The sequence below is a fragment of the Haliotis asinina genome, chromosome 2, assembly GCF_037392515.1.
Source record: "Haliotis asinina isolate JCU_RB_2024 chromosome 2, JCU_Hal_asi_v2, whole genome shotgun sequence".
Classification (NCBI taxonomy): Eukaryota; Metazoa; Mollusca; class Gastropoda; order Lepetellida; family Haliotidae; genus Haliotis; species Haliotis asinina.
Genome location: NC_090281.1, coordinates 35,120,656 through 35,136,634, shown reverse-complemented (window position 1 = coordinate 35,136,634; position 15,979 = coordinate 35,120,656). Strand labels below are relative to the sequence as shown.

The following is a 15,979-nucleotide window of genomic DNA, read 5'->3' as shown; positions in this document are numbered from 1 at the left end:
CTCGTAACCTTTAAAACAGTCAACTGCTTTTTACATTAAAACATTATTTCACTGACACTGGAGACAGTCGGACTAGAAGGCATTCTGTCATTACAAAAGTGAAATAAGGGAATTTGGACAGACTGGTTGATTGGTTAACGTTTGTATATTGAATGTCGGGTATTAAGGTATTACATGCCTGTCTCCACTGGTTGAGTTTCTGCTTTGCCTGTTCAGTCAAGATAGTGCCGTGGACATTGTTTTCCGATACCACAGTTTTCTATGCAAGGCCATTCAAAGAGTTTAGTCGCTTTGGAAAATCTGTCGTGTTGTGAATCACTGAACTGACTGGTCCTGGCTTGTATGTTACAAGACCGCTGTCACAAAGCTGGAACATTCCTGCGTGGGACTTTGAACGCCAACAAAACAGGTTCACATCTTATACACTAATCAAAGATTACCCACCTTAACACGTTGAAAAAAACGGGTTCGGAAAATCAATCAGTATTGCCAAAGTCAATACTTCTCTTCTGTCTCGTGTTTAATGGGAAAATCTTCCACGCGTCTGTAGGGGTTGTTTAAGTTTTTTCCCCTGTTTTGGAACAACAGCACGCATCTTGTACCTTCTGGAGCTACGCTCACTAAAATCAAACACAGATTAATGTTGCTTACAGATGAACGGGTCAAACAACAAAACAAACAAACAAGCATACAAACAAACACAAGGTTTAAGAACAATCAACCAAAACTGATAAATCTTCACTAGCTCACTGCTAGGTATTATACTGTCACTCGATGCCATTTTGTAATGTTGATTAACAATATAGCATATCCAAATGGAATTACCTGCAATAGTGCTGACGTTACTTTCAATTTTTTCTCACTCACCCCGACTCAACAATTTACAGACAGCCGTTATTTAGCTGGAATGCTGCCGAAATAAGTGTCAACAAATAACAAATACTTTTTTATAAATTACAAATTTAAGTGCGTTGACACTTGAAATATAACGACAAGATCCCATATCTGACTAAAATGTTTGCCTCCAAATTAAAAAGATGGAAGATAAATGTTTGAAATTTTATGTCCTGTCTTGAGCATTTCCACAAAACGTATTTAATTCCTACGACATTACCTTCTAATATTAAAGTGGTGAAAATATATGGTATTTTCTGACGAGTTATATACGTTTTACAATGTACATAACCGAACGAACGCTATTAATTTCAGTGTTTATTTTTCACATTTAGTCTTAACGGAACGTTGCCCAGCATTGAAAAGGTATTGCAGCTATTTCAACATATAAAGAATACTCGTCAATTTCATGATATCCCGAAGGACTACACCAAGACTGCAATTTAAACCATGTATCATCCAAAGCGCAGGTTTACATGCTTTAGTGTGCGCCCCCCATGTCAACATTACCCATGGAAATTAAAGTTAGTAGGTATCTCCAGCAGCCCATGCTTGTCCTAAGCGACAAAGCGAGACTGGGTGATGTCATTGTATCCCCAATACATCTAGCGATGTTCATGATATTAATCATTCGGCTGTCTGAACTTTGCCAAGTTTGACGGATTAGCGACGGAATTCTTTATATTGACTTTTACAGGGTGTTATATGGACCCCATGACGATTCGTGTTAGAACTGATCTTCAGTAGCCCGTGCTTGTCGTACGAGGTGACTAACGGGATCGGATGGTCAGGATCGTTGAGTATACCCTTATCATCGCATTCTAGTTGTGCAGATCGACGCTTATGACGTTGATCTCAGGATAGTCGGGTACATCGACTATTTACGTACCGCCTTCATATAGCTGGGATATTTAACGATACTGAGCGTTCGTTGTCCTGTTAGCAATTCAACAAATAACAGCAGGTGGAGCGTGAGTGAGTGAATGTGGTTTTACGACGTACGCTTTTAACAATATTCCAGCAATATCACGGACGGGGACACTAGAAATGGGTTTCATAGATAGTATTCATGTGGGGAATAGAACCTGCGTCTTCGGCGTGACGAGTCAACGTTTTAAACATTTTGATGGAGCGTAAAGCAGTATTTCATCAGTTGACGTAATTACTGATTAATTGGGTTTCAGTTGTGAGACATGCACCTTCTTTTAGTAAAACCTTTAGTCATCACAGATTGTCATTGATCCATTAGATACTTCTTATTGTTGTTTCCCCTTTATTATCATAAATATTATTGTATATATATATTGGATATACACGTGACGCACATATCCTTGCATCTAGTACATGCTTAAGGTGCTGATATTTTCCCCTACGATCATTAGATGTGAATTTCAACGGCACATTTCAATATATCAGCATATTAACGTATTATCAATCTCAATTCCTCAGGACCATACAACTCTTGCAGCCAAGGGTGCGCCGAGTTATTGTGATGTACCCATTCACAGCTGGGTAAACTTGAACACATTGTCACAGTACTTTGTTGAAGTTTACTGCACATTGCTGTACCCGCAACTAGGTGTTTCACATTTCCATGTGAATACCATCTGCTCATATGCCAACAGAATCGTGGGTTCTTTTAAGTGCACAGGTTGTGTACTGTACACTAGGCGTTGTGGCAACACTGAAATGGTCTGCACTCCAAGATTTTTACACCCGATCACAGTTGCGCTCGATCCCGACACCTCACGCTCGCTGGATCACTCGCCTGGCACCTCGGACAGCTAGCCAGCCATGCTCCTATTTATTTACACCAAATGGAATCGGTTTCGGGCAGACTGGGTATTGTTTTGCACTGATATTCTCTATCGATGATGATGATGATGATGGTGATGATGACGACAACGAAGATGATGACGACGACGAGGATTATGGTGGTTGTGATGTTGATGCGATGATGATAATGACGTTGACACCAGGTGTCTCATGAAACGACAAACACTACACTATACAAATGACATACAGTCATAAATGAGAGGGCTACTGATTCCAGTTCCATGCCGTTTACAAAGATATAATCATTTGTCACTCCACAAGTGATATGCATCCGTGACAAACAGGATGCGGATCTACACGGTGACGGACGTTCTCACCCTTACACTATCTATCTACACACCTGTCGGCAGGTGGGGACATTTCACTCAAGGTCGCTGTGTACCCTGGACGCATTTAAGGTATGTGCTTTACTGATTACTGATACCAATGATTAAAGGAAGATATAATCTGAAATGCATTGATTGTGTCACCGAAATCGTCATTCAAACACAGGTATATTCATGTTCTATTATTCGGGGAATCTTCTTGAATGATGATGTTATCAATATAATTTGTTTTGCTAGTTGCAATACACAATAATCAAGCTTAGCAACACAAGTTAGCAAGCTCGCCCACCCGATCCCGTTAGTTACTGAAGACCAGTTCTAACTACTACTACTACTACTACTACTACTACTACTACTACTACTACTACTACTACTACTACTACTACTACTACTACTACTACTACTACTACTACTACTACTACTACTACTACTACTACTGCTGCTGCTGCTGCTGCTGCTACTACTACTACTACTACTACTACTACTACTACTACTACTACTACTACTACTGTGAAGATGACGAGATCGGATGGTCGGGCTCATTGTTACCGTTGCCCCCTTGCGTAGATACATTCTCACTGTGTAGGCCACTGTATTGTCTGGTACAAACCCGGTTATTTATAAATCTTTGAATACTGCTAGCAATAATGACAATAATATTATTAATGTATACCTATAAACCTATGTGTATGTTCGCAACGATACACATCCAATACTATAATAAATTGAGGATATAATCTGACATTAGAGCATATCAAAAACTGAAAAATCAAAAGTGACTTATCATGAGTCTATATTTGTCTCGGCAGTATTACGGCTGCACGATGCTGTTTGTAAACAAACAAATCGGGACCAAACAATCCAGTGATTTCCATAAGACACACTTTGTCAGTTTGTAATATATTGTGCGATTTTTTTCGTTGCACTTATTTGTGGCCCGTTCATTTTTCAAGTATTGTCTTTTTCGTATTTCCCACCTTGGAATGGCTCAGTCTTCTACAGTGAACACTGGCAAATATGACAGGACTGATATTTTACAGAAAGGTATATTTAATAAGGTATATTAATCACGAATAGGTGATTTACGTTTTAGGAAAATTCAAATATAAAACATATGATATGTCGTTGTCTTCTTGCGTTGACGTCAGTATGGCAACAAGCGATGTCTAAGTTTGCAGCACACACATTACAGTGTGCTAACAGGCAGTTGAGGCAAGTTTGTCTCTTTTTAGATACACATATTGGATTTTACATGTAATTTCCCGAACATTCTCTCTGCCCAGTGCGTTTACAGGACAGTGATTGAAATGTGTAACGTTATCTTTAACATATCAGGAGAGATTTGAGACGGAGTATCGATGTTTTTATTCTCGTAGTAAAATAATCAGGCTTTTAAATTTGAACAGGAATAATTTCGTTAAAAGACATTTAAAGTGAAAAATTCAAGTGGAATCAGTGAGGTTTGTTTTTTCGGAGTTGTTAAACATGATGGTACGATTTTTTCACTGGAAAATGTTAAATCAAACAGATTGTTCCCAAATAGCCCCTTGCAAAAATAATATTTTTTGAAAACTGTATCAAACCACGGGTCGGTTCCCATCAACCGGGCTTGAACAAACTTTTTAATAATCTTTGAATTCCATGTCTAGAAACTTGTTTCATTTTTTTCTCCGATATAGAACTTTTTAACTGCATTTATGTTAACTATTTCTCTAAGATCGCCAGTACACGCCAAATGTCCAAATGTCGGAGTGTGACTGAACTGTTTGTGTGGATGACCATGAATAGCCACTGGCCCGCTGGGCCGTAGCTAGTAACAATCCAGTCGGACCAGTAAATCTTCACAGGCACTGGTCAGGCAATATCATGACGTGATACAAATGGTCATCATGTTAGCAGCTTGAGGATGAAACCAGTGTCTTACATTAAAATTTCGGACCAGTGACTTAATCTTATGGCTGGTAACTTCCAGGCATAGCAAGCCCGACTGGCTTGCAAAACTATTTCGTACGCTGCCAGCATAGATAGAAAGATTATTCACAGGCGAGCACACATCTAATATGGTTGGTTAGATTCATTTGATTTCAATTTGATATCAGCCTTTTAATGTTTATGAGCTCAATGAAGAAGTCCTATTAAAAATATCATCTCTATAAATATTTACACTTAAACAGAAATAACGAACTGGATTTAATTTATATTTGAATACATATATATTTTATTCTAAATACATATAAGCAATAAAACCCTGTCCAAGTCAATAAAAAGTCGCTGTCGCTTAAGGAGAGGAATATACGATTCCGCCCATAAAATAGTGAGTGAGTTAGGATTTTGAGTCACATCAGAAGTATGTCAGCCATATAATACCAAGTATTCATTCAGGACACACAAAAGCCTATGGGCGAAGGACAGTAGAATACAACAGCTGTATAGATATATAGATGTAAAACTATCATGTAAATCCCAAACTGTAGACAATATGCAACAGGTGACAGATCGCCGACAACTTAAGGTAAATTACCATAAAAAGAGCCACCGGGACTTAAGGTACCATTTTTTCCTGCATGGAACCTGCCTGGATTTAGACCATCTCTTCAGCCGTGGGAGACTGTGCTATTGATTTGTTTACAGAAGATATGTATCAAATCTCGTTTGCCACGTGTTCAGCAAAATGTGTTAAAAAGCTTGGAGCCTGTGAATAATAAATTATTCGCATGACTGGGGTCAATGACATGGCTGAAGGTGTTGTAGATTTGCACAAACATTATCAAGACTGACAGAAATGGTTTGAAATGTGAATGGGATGTTATATTTAAATTTAACTCACTATTAAAGCGCACGTGAAGGTTTAATCTTGGTAGACATCCATGACACCATATCCCCGAGGCCTATTTTAGGTTTCTAGGACACTGTAATAAAGTATTTGTTTAATATCTTCTTGTACCCAAATTCTAAGGTTGGGAAATGGCTTAAAATCTCACGATTGATCGTTGCTTCATTACCAACGAACAATCATCGAAAAGACTTTTTTAAGATTTTCCAATCCAGGGTGATATTGCAGATATGTATATCCTGATGGAACCTGATACTTTACAGGGATGACTAAAATATCCTGTATTAGAGAAATATTCAGTCCTGACTTTTCAGTGAGTGAAGTGAGTTTTCAAAGACTTAAACACGTATTCCGTCCTGATAACTTTGAAGATATGTTCCATCGTCAAGTGTTTCAAAGAGCATAACAATATTTCATTTGTTTTCGATTATGAGAAAATGCGATCACCTGCTCGGTCCTTTGGTCACTGCGACAAATCTTTGATTATTTTAATTTTTATTAATCGGAACACCACTACTAAATGCACAGTGAAAAATGTTTTGAAAATAGTGGCCGTTCGTACATGTGTTTAATAACTGATGACAGACCAGAAGAGGTTATGAGGCCATCACAAGGGCGAACAATATCACGTGATCGTTACTGAAATAAAAACACACCAGCTTATGAAAAAATGGGATCCAAAAAGACAAAATAACAGGAAAATAGTACCGATAGAACACGTTCTACGTCCACAAGAAATCGATTTGAGTCGATTGTACAGTTGTGATCATGAGTACTCATTTGTTTCAACAGTAATACATCTCTACGATGTTGTTTGTAAACAGATCGTTACGGGAACTTCACCATCATTTGCACGCACACAACGTATCGGGAGTGTGGGAGGTGTGTTGTTGTAAAAGCCTTTGCCGGGTCGCCGGGTGGGGTTGGGGTTGGGTGGGGGTCTACCAGTGGATGGTTGTAACAGCCTGTTTCTGTGTGTAGGTGTAGTGTCTTGCAGCGAATGGGAAAGAGCGCAGCTGTGATTGTAGCAAATGGTGGGCTTTGACAAACTGCAACACACACCAAAGTTCCGTGATACTATTAGCAACCAGGTATAAAGTATTGTGTTAATCTGCCTGAGCACACAACTTGGGGTAAACAAACCACCAACAAGGATGATGATGATGATGATGATGATGATGATGATGATGATGATGATATTTACGATAAAACACTGTGCGGATACATCATTTTTATGTTTCAACAGAAAAAGAACTTTTCAAAATAACCTTGAGCAAAATGCGATTTTCTTCATGGGGTGGTCCGGTAGTTTGCGGGTAAAGCGTTCGCTTGTCACGCTGAAGACCGGGTTCGATTCCTCATATGGGTACAATCTGTAAAGCCCATTTCTGGTGTCTCCCATGATATTGCTGGAATATTGCTAAAGCGGTGTAAAACAGGGTACCATACTCACACTCATATTTCTGATGTCCTACCTTTACGAGTGTTCCTTGTGTGTGCATGCTGAAATTCAAAATTACTTCATCTCGTAGCCAACAGCTGGAAAATTGTTGGTGCGGGGTAAGTCAACATTCATTTTTGTAATCTACGCAGTTCAGTTAAGTTCCCCCTTCTTTCAGCTAAGCGGGGGTTCCTAATACAACGTCATGCAATAGTTGCTTGATTGGTGAAACAGCTTTTTCGTAGCAAGATTAAAATATCGCAAACACTTGCTGAATCGCCGGGTTTTTTGTGTGTATATGAACAGCGTGTAAGTCACTCCATTTCTGTAATTACACAATGCCATTTAGAAAGTGGTCAAATGTAGCATGTGTCATATTTGGAAGTCACGGTGGCTGAGCGAGTTGGGCGGCTGACTTTGTGTGCTGGCGATTAGGTATTTAATATTTTAAGGCACACCAACAGAAGAATACCAGCACTGTGTTGTAAAATAGTGATTATCAGTGATAGTACATCCTCATCATGCACAAAATATAGGGGGCTGTTGATAGCATAGTGGTTAAAGCGTCCCGCCGACAAGCCGAACACCTGTGTGAAACCCGTTTCTGGTATGGCTTGGTGTGATATTGTTGGCATAGTTCTAAAAGCGGCTTAAAACCATACTCACGCGCTCACAAAATATACAAGATTGTGCGGTGGAATGGCACAGGTTCCGTAACGGGATGTAACGTTCGCATGTCACTACATTGGACTGTACAAGTCTCTTTTTGTTCATATTCCATTGTTTTTGGAACCTGCAGAATCCCTCGTAGGGCCATATTGTACCAGAAGAAATTTAGATGTAAACCAGTGTCCTCCTTCCTTATGTGCTCGTTTCCCGACCTGTCAGTGCCATGCACAGTGTATTATTGTGAAGGGGCGCACCTTTGTCAGTTGATTGTCAACATGCCCCAACAGCTTAGGCAAGATCGCCGTTTAACATTCTCTGCTCAACTATTTTATTTTAACTCGACCTGCCATTTGTGCCAACTGACCTTCCGGATCATGCATATGAAGAGTAGCTCAGGTCAAGCTGAACAAACTGTAACTGTACCAGGTGGAAACATCATTGAACCTTTCCCAAAAGTTTTCTAGTGCACTTAAAACAGACACCAACATACAATACAACTGTCTACATCATGATCCGGGTTGTTTATATATACTAAACGTCAAAAGAAACGGTACCCTCCTACCTTTATGAATTACTGAAAAGCTATGAAACAGACATATTTATTCAGTAATGTGGGCCTAACGGCCTATAATACAATTGACAGATACAATGTTTTACAATGCCACGTGTTAGTTCCAAGAACAATGCTTAAGCAGGTGTTTCAAAAACAGAGCAACTGATATACTAACATGTGGATCTTTAGACTAGTACATTTATCATGCCTTGTTCACACTGACACATGGCATCCAGCTGCGGCAAGAACTTTTGGCGAATTTCATTATATTTTGTACATTGCATAAAAACATGGTATTCATTTTCAATCGCTCTAAACTTACAATTTATACGGATACAACTAGTTTTACAATTTTCTTTATTTCGCCTGAAAGAAACAGTTTTAAAATTGTGTAGGGATATTCTAAATTACTACTCTCAGAAGAGACTGCAAAATATAACATTCAGGCTCCAGAATTGCTTTCAGCTTACAGTAGTGCGTTAAATAATGCGAGTTACAAATAGACTCATGCCAAGTTTGTTTGTACATATCAGTTAATCTTTCTCCAAACTGCCACATAAACATATATGTATCACCAACAGTGTGTGTTATCCACACAAAGGAAAAACCTGTTCTAAACAATATAGTTCTAATGTTGGACACCCAATTACATTTTCCATTTTCATCTAAAGTTTTTAGTAGTACATAACATTGATATGGATACCAATTTACTTTCATTTGCAACAACTTAATCCAATACTTAATACATCGTACTTGGGTTAGTATGAGCATATCACATCTACCAGTCTCACCAAGTATTTATGCAGCATTGTTAGATGCAAACTTTCCCACTCTTAATTATCGTTTAAAATATGTAGTTTGCACTTGCTCTGTTACAAGATGGTAATTACTGCCCCAAATTTCACTTGCGTATAATAAAACATGAGCAATGTTCTTATCAAATATTGCACAGGCTGTAGTGAATGAGATATCTGTTCTTACTAAATAAATGACACATAGAAACCATTACTTTAGATGCCTAAAACACATGTTAGAAGGTATTTGTTTACAAGACAGTTTATAATACAGATTTAGGCAAATCAAAAAAATAATTTCTCAAATACATTCATATTTAGGTGAAATGTATCGTCAGGAGACTTAAAGGTTGAATTAAAATTTTGCGAACAGGATAAACCATTTTAAGTCTCCATTTTGAACTATTAAAACAAGAAAGAACTGTTGCAGAACGTGTAGAATTGTAAAAGGATTATTCCCATGTCTTCATAGTACGTCTTTTGAAATTTTTATTACTGATTTGCATTGGTAAATCGTAAGTAAAGGGTGTCTTTGATATTGTGAAAATGTTTTTAGAGGCATCCCAAATTATGTTTGTTAACATTTACGCCATTTTCTGTTTGCACTATCAATCACCAAAACGCAGCAATGTTCAAGCAGTGTTTGCATCCATTTCACGTGTAGAATGATTCAATAGGGCATAAAGAGATACTAAAATGCATGATATGACACGAGAAATATGCCACGATTAACAGCTGAAGAGAGAGAAAGAGCTACCGAAATGGTGCAGATGAGGTCGACGTACACTACTGCTGCCAACGCCCTAATTATAATGACACCGTATCACGGTTATAAGACTTATTTCGAGCTACAGACAGAGAGGGATCACCGTAGACAGGCCAAAAATGGACGTCTGCGCATTTCAACGCTAGCTATAGACGCCGCCATTATCAAGCAAGTCATCTAACGGTGTTAGAACCGACACCAAAACGTCGCCCTCACAAGAATAGAGAAGTTGTCATCCATGTAGTCCTTTAATACTGCTGCAACTTTTAAATGCCTCTCAAAGAAATTATGATATGATATGATATGATATGATATGATATGATATGATATGATATGATATGATCATCATGTTCCCTTCATCAAAGGATTGTTTTTCTGGCATTCTTTTAACCAACTCAACTCTCAGGGGATCATTCAACTCATGCAGCCTGTTACCTCGTTACCTCTCACAAGGTACCCATTTGCAGTAGGGTGAACTGGGACACATAGTCACGGTATTTTGTCCAATGAAACTGCATGTTACTATGCCATCAACTAGGTGTCTGCATGTGTTCGTGTGTCCACCATCTGATCAGCTTCTAGATGAGTGGATTCTTTAAAGTGCACATGGTTGTGTATTGCACACTAGGGGTTGTGACAACACTGAAAGAGCGGGATCGACCAAGGCACATTTCGCGCCTTAGACAGTTCGCTCACCGTGTAAAGAGAATTGGCGGCGCCTTAGACCGATGAGTCCCTCGTGCCCCCAGCTCGCCCATTAACATGCCGGAATGCCGTTGTTTTTCAGTTGAAGACGAGCGAGCCTTGCGCGACCTCCTCATTAATTTGACATTTTTGTACTTTTGTGTTTAGCTTAATTGTATATAATCAGAAACAGATTTCATCTGGACTGATAAGCACATGTGACCAAGTGCTAGTGTTGTGTACCAGTCACCGACAAAACCATCTGATAGCTTTCAGAAACCGAACGTATGATATATCGTCAGTCAGTGTACTATGTACTAAAGTGTTGAATGCTATACATTGATATATTTACACGCAGTGTGTCGTGTGAAAATGCTTCAAGTCTCTAAACTTGAGGTGTGTAAGTTTGGAAGTAGGTGGCTTATCGTAATCAAAATGTTAAAAAAATGGAAAAACATCTTTCCTCAGTGTCATAGTAGAACAACTGATGATGGTAACATGTCTTAAATAGCTCTAAAAAGGAAACAAATGTGTCAACATTGTTAAAATATGGTACATTTCTACAGGACCATATTCTTTTGGAAGAATATGTAAAAATATCTAAGAATTATTTCTCAATTTGGAAGAGGGATCGAAGCCATTTTGCGTCGCATGTTAATACCTGTCTGACGCAAGGTTGTACCATATCTCCAACCTTATTCCTAAATACAGTAAACGCCGAAAGAAACGCTAAACCCCTTCCCTAATGACGGAGACGCCTATCTTCAACTATCGTTGTGATGCATGGACGTCCACTTCTTGATCTGTCTACGGTGACCCCAGTCTCACTGTAGCCCTGAATAAGTCTTATAGCCGTGATACGGTCACATTCGAAAGCGGCGGCAATAGAATTGGATGTCGACCCGATGGGCACCTTTCCAATGGCTTCTTCTCTCTTAAGTTGTTAATCGTGGCATATTTCTCGTACATGTGTACCATATCATGCATTCTAGTCTCTCATTCTACATGTAAAATGGATACAAATAGTGCTCGAATATTGCTGCGTTTCGGCGACTGATATTGCCATGTGTAAACAGAAAATGGAAAAAAATGTTTACAAAGATAACTTTGGGTGTTCCTAAACATTTTTTCGCAATAGCAAAGACACGTTTTACTTGTTTTCACTGATGCAAGCCAGCAGAAAGATGTTTTAAAAGACTGAAATCATGGGAATGATTCTATTATGGATAGTTGAAAAGTGGTGACTTTAAATGATTTATCTTTGTGCGAAAGTAGAATCCTATTTCAACAGTTCGTTTAGATATCTAAATCAGTACTGTTATTGGTTTGTTTCGGTTAATATAATTGTTCTGAAGAGGTTGCATGTCATCTAAATATGAATGCATTTCTATATCTACATGTGGTTGTTTTGTAATTTGCATACAGCTATGTTGTTCTTGTAAAATAATACCTTTTAACATATTTTTTCATAGTTTTTAAGTAATTCAGAAAGGTGTGAGCGGAGGTGTATCTTTTGGAGTATATATATATATGATACCTTAGTTGTTTTACTGTCTATTTTCTGGTATTTACGCCTTTATATACATTCGTCCTGAAAGGTATGAAAAGTTTATTCGAGGTAAGCCCGTCATTCCGAAGATATTTCGTTTCATCTCGGTTGCGTTTTTGTGTCAAGTAGAGGTGCAGTGTCAGTTTTGATTCTGATATACTGAACATCAAAAGAAAAGCAACTGTTTTTGTCAAGATGACATATAAACATCAACGCTCACACTTATGAGATTTCATTTTTTCGAAACTTGCGTTTCATTTGCTATTGTGTATATATCTTAGGAATTACAACAATTTAGGAATTTGAACTTAAAACAGTTTTTCAACGAATAACTTGAAAAGTATTAGTCAAAATTTTGTCATATTTGGAGGCTTGTCTGAAAAGATGGCTGCAGTGCACAGTATGGTGCCCCGTAGTTTTTTAATTTTTGAAAGAGTTGCGTCAATTTGTAATTTGGAGCTTCAAAAACCCCCAAAACATGAGAGTATTTGTTCAACCCAGACCTTATAAACATAATGGATTGTTTTCAGATTTGGGGTTCACTTTCACATCTATGACCCGTGTAGTGGAAAGGTATAGTGGAACATTGACGTTTTCATTTTATTGGGAAATAATGCAAAATTTTTAATAACTCTAAAAATCGGGAAAAAAACTTGCCTATCAAATTTGTTCACCCAATGAAAATATTGATGCATTAATGACAGAAATGGTGTCCGATACAATCTTCCATATTAACTTGTATGATACTTTACCGAGTTATCTTAGGTGAACAATATTGACTTAACAATTAATTGACTGAACTTGGCACATGTTTATGACCAGTGCCACAGGTGGGGCAGGATCCTTGCGCCTTCTAGACAACACCTGTATCATCACTAGTTCATAGTGATTGCTAAACACATGCTCTGTCATTGTATCGCATAGTGACAGACACTGGTATATCTGATCCAAATTCAGTTTGTTTACAAACAATATCGTATAGTATACAGGATTTAGTCACAAATGCCGACTCTGCTCTCAGCAAAGATTTCTTTGTGAATGTGGAAAGCGGTTTGTCGCTTCTGTTCACAATATAATGGCCTTTTCCATATTTTAATTATTAATTTCAGATTCTTTGTGGGAAAAGTTTTTTCTTTTGCCAAACATCATTATTATTGACTGTTGTTAATCTGAAGAGTTATTAGTAACATTCGCCCGTATTTAGGCTTGTTACACTCTAGTCCTGTATCAGGAATGTGTAATTTGCTGTGCTTCCGATATGGCTGTGACTAAACCTTAACTCACTCACTCAAGTTTAAAGTGTGAGTACGTGTGTACGCATACGCCCTGAAAGTACTTCACATGGAGATGCACCCACGTGACTCATATTTCAAACAAGCAGCATGGGTAGTGAATACAGAAGCATTCTCCTCTCTCAAACGCTGGTACTTCGGACACGTGAACAATGGTTGCTTGTCGTAATAGGCGACTAACAGGATCAGGTGGTGAGCCTCGCTCACTTGGTTGAACACACAACATCAGACGCTATTCCACAAAAGTAAAATTAAACCAAAACACGACAAAACTTAGACCCGTTCTTTAAGAATATATCTGTGTGTGAGGGAGCAACAATCTAATCGAAGTGTTTGTTCTAGGTTCTGGAGACCAATACTGACCTTGGTCGTCACGAGTGTGATGGATGTGTGTATTGTGCGTACAACAAACATTGGTTTACTTTGTATTGTGCGTACAACAAACATTGGTTTACTTTGTATTGTGCCTACAACAAACATTGGTTTACTTTGTATTGTGCGTACAACAAACATTGGTTTACTTTGCATTGTGGGTTCCGGTATGTCACTACTAACACGTGGTTCTCCATGTAGTCGGGCCCCGTGAAGATCCGGGTTAGAACTGATCTTCATCAAAATATGCTAGTCGTAAGAGGCGACTAACGGGGTCGGGTGGTTGACTTAGTTGACACATGTCATTGTATCCCAGTAGCGCAGATCGATGATCATGCTGTTAATGACTGGTCTTAACATACAGCTGAAATATTTCTGTGCGCGGCTTTAAAAACTCACCCAATAACTCACTCACTCTGTGTTCGGTAGATGAAGACAGCCTGCCTGCTTCTCGTTATCGGCCTGGTGTTAGTTTTGACCGACAGCTCCAATTCTCTTTTCTGGAGAAAACGACGGCGGATATTCAACCCTTGTCGTATCATTGCCTGTACCCATCATAAGATAAGGGACGTAGACCGTGACAACACCGTCGACGACGACGTAAACAGCTCCAAAGACGATGTTTCCAGGGACGTACCTCGCTTGCCTGAAACTGGTTAGTATCGAACTTAGAATGCCATGATCTTAACTAGTTACACTTTAAATACCCTGGTCTCACAGGAGGATTACTCTTTAGATGGTCTTAAAGGTGGTCTATAACTTCTCTTTGTGCCACTAATATAAAATTATCTAAAGGTTGGCTTGCTCGGGGTTATGTTGGAATAGGATGATCTGAAAGATCTATCTCGTCTAAAGGTTTACTCACCTTTAGACTGTCTTAAAGGAGGTCTTTCTTTTCTCTCCCTATCACTTGAATACAGTCATCGATCTTAAAGGAGGTTAAAGTGTTCGTCTCGGGCTACTTAGAATAGGATGGTCTTAAAGGAGGTCGAACTCTTCTCTCCTTACCATTTGAATGTCGTGATCGCCCTCAAAGGTGGTTACGTTTTCGCTGTGGACAAGTTAGAATAGTATGCTCTTAGAGGAGTTCGAACTCTTCTCACCGTGATCGTTCTCATGGAAACAACAAACGGAAAGTGTACTTTCCCGTAAACATGAGTTGATAATAGAACTGCAAGTCCCTTTAACGTCTGGTTAATAATAATTGCCATATATGATTATTATGCAAAGATATGCAAAAGCAATTTGGTTGGCTATTTCGAAAAATAGATTGCATGACATAGTATTTACTGCAATCATTTTAAAAAATCTATGTTGATCACTCGATTGTCTGGTCCAGAGTCGAGTATTCACAGATCGCAGCCATATTGCTGGAATATTTGGCATCAAAAAGCAAACAACAAAGTTTTTTCTTCGTCGGTAAATGACTTTTCTTTCTTTGGAAAGAATACACACGAGTGATATAAACATCACTTCAGCGGCTTATAAAACCACTCTGATGTTTAGATATTTAACGTAGGCTGATCCGTCAATTTTGCAAAGAAAAATGTACTTCAGATCCATATTTGTCATATTTTGGTTAGAATTTTACCCTTAATGGTGTGAATATAAATTATGTTTCAGATCAGTTGGTGTAACCGGTGCAATGACATGACCACATTACGCCTGGTTCTGAAGGATGACATTCAGACTGTCTCTAAAAATAACATTACTTTCTACTCAAAAGGATGGCATTTGCGTTTGACAATTGTTCAAATTCCTTATTACAGCATATAATTCCTGAGTATGATCTGTCTTGTGATTTTTCAAATAATTATTCAAATATTCAAATCATACAGAAGTATGTGTTGCGCCATGTTCGACAGAAGTTGGGTTGGAATCCACCCTGAATATGACGAGCCTGACTTCATGCTTCAACCCTTGCTCCTCAGTGATACGCAGTGATACGAGTGAGTGAGTGAGAATGGTTT

At 38.5% G+C, this 15,979-nt stretch overlaps 1 long non-coding RNA gene across 1 annotated transcript; it reads left to right on the top strand.

Moving 5' to 3' along the window:
- The first annotated feature begins 2,921 nt into the window (after nt 1–2,921).
- LOC137272503 (uncharacterized) lies at nt 2,922–15,795 on the top strand. Its single transcript, XR_010956097.1, has 3 exons — nt 2,922–3,128; nt 14,439–14,664; nt 15,633–15,795. It is a non-coding gene; the product is annotated as an uncharacterized lncRNA (long non-coding RNA).
- Nucleotides 15,796–15,979: the final 184 nt, after the last annotated feature.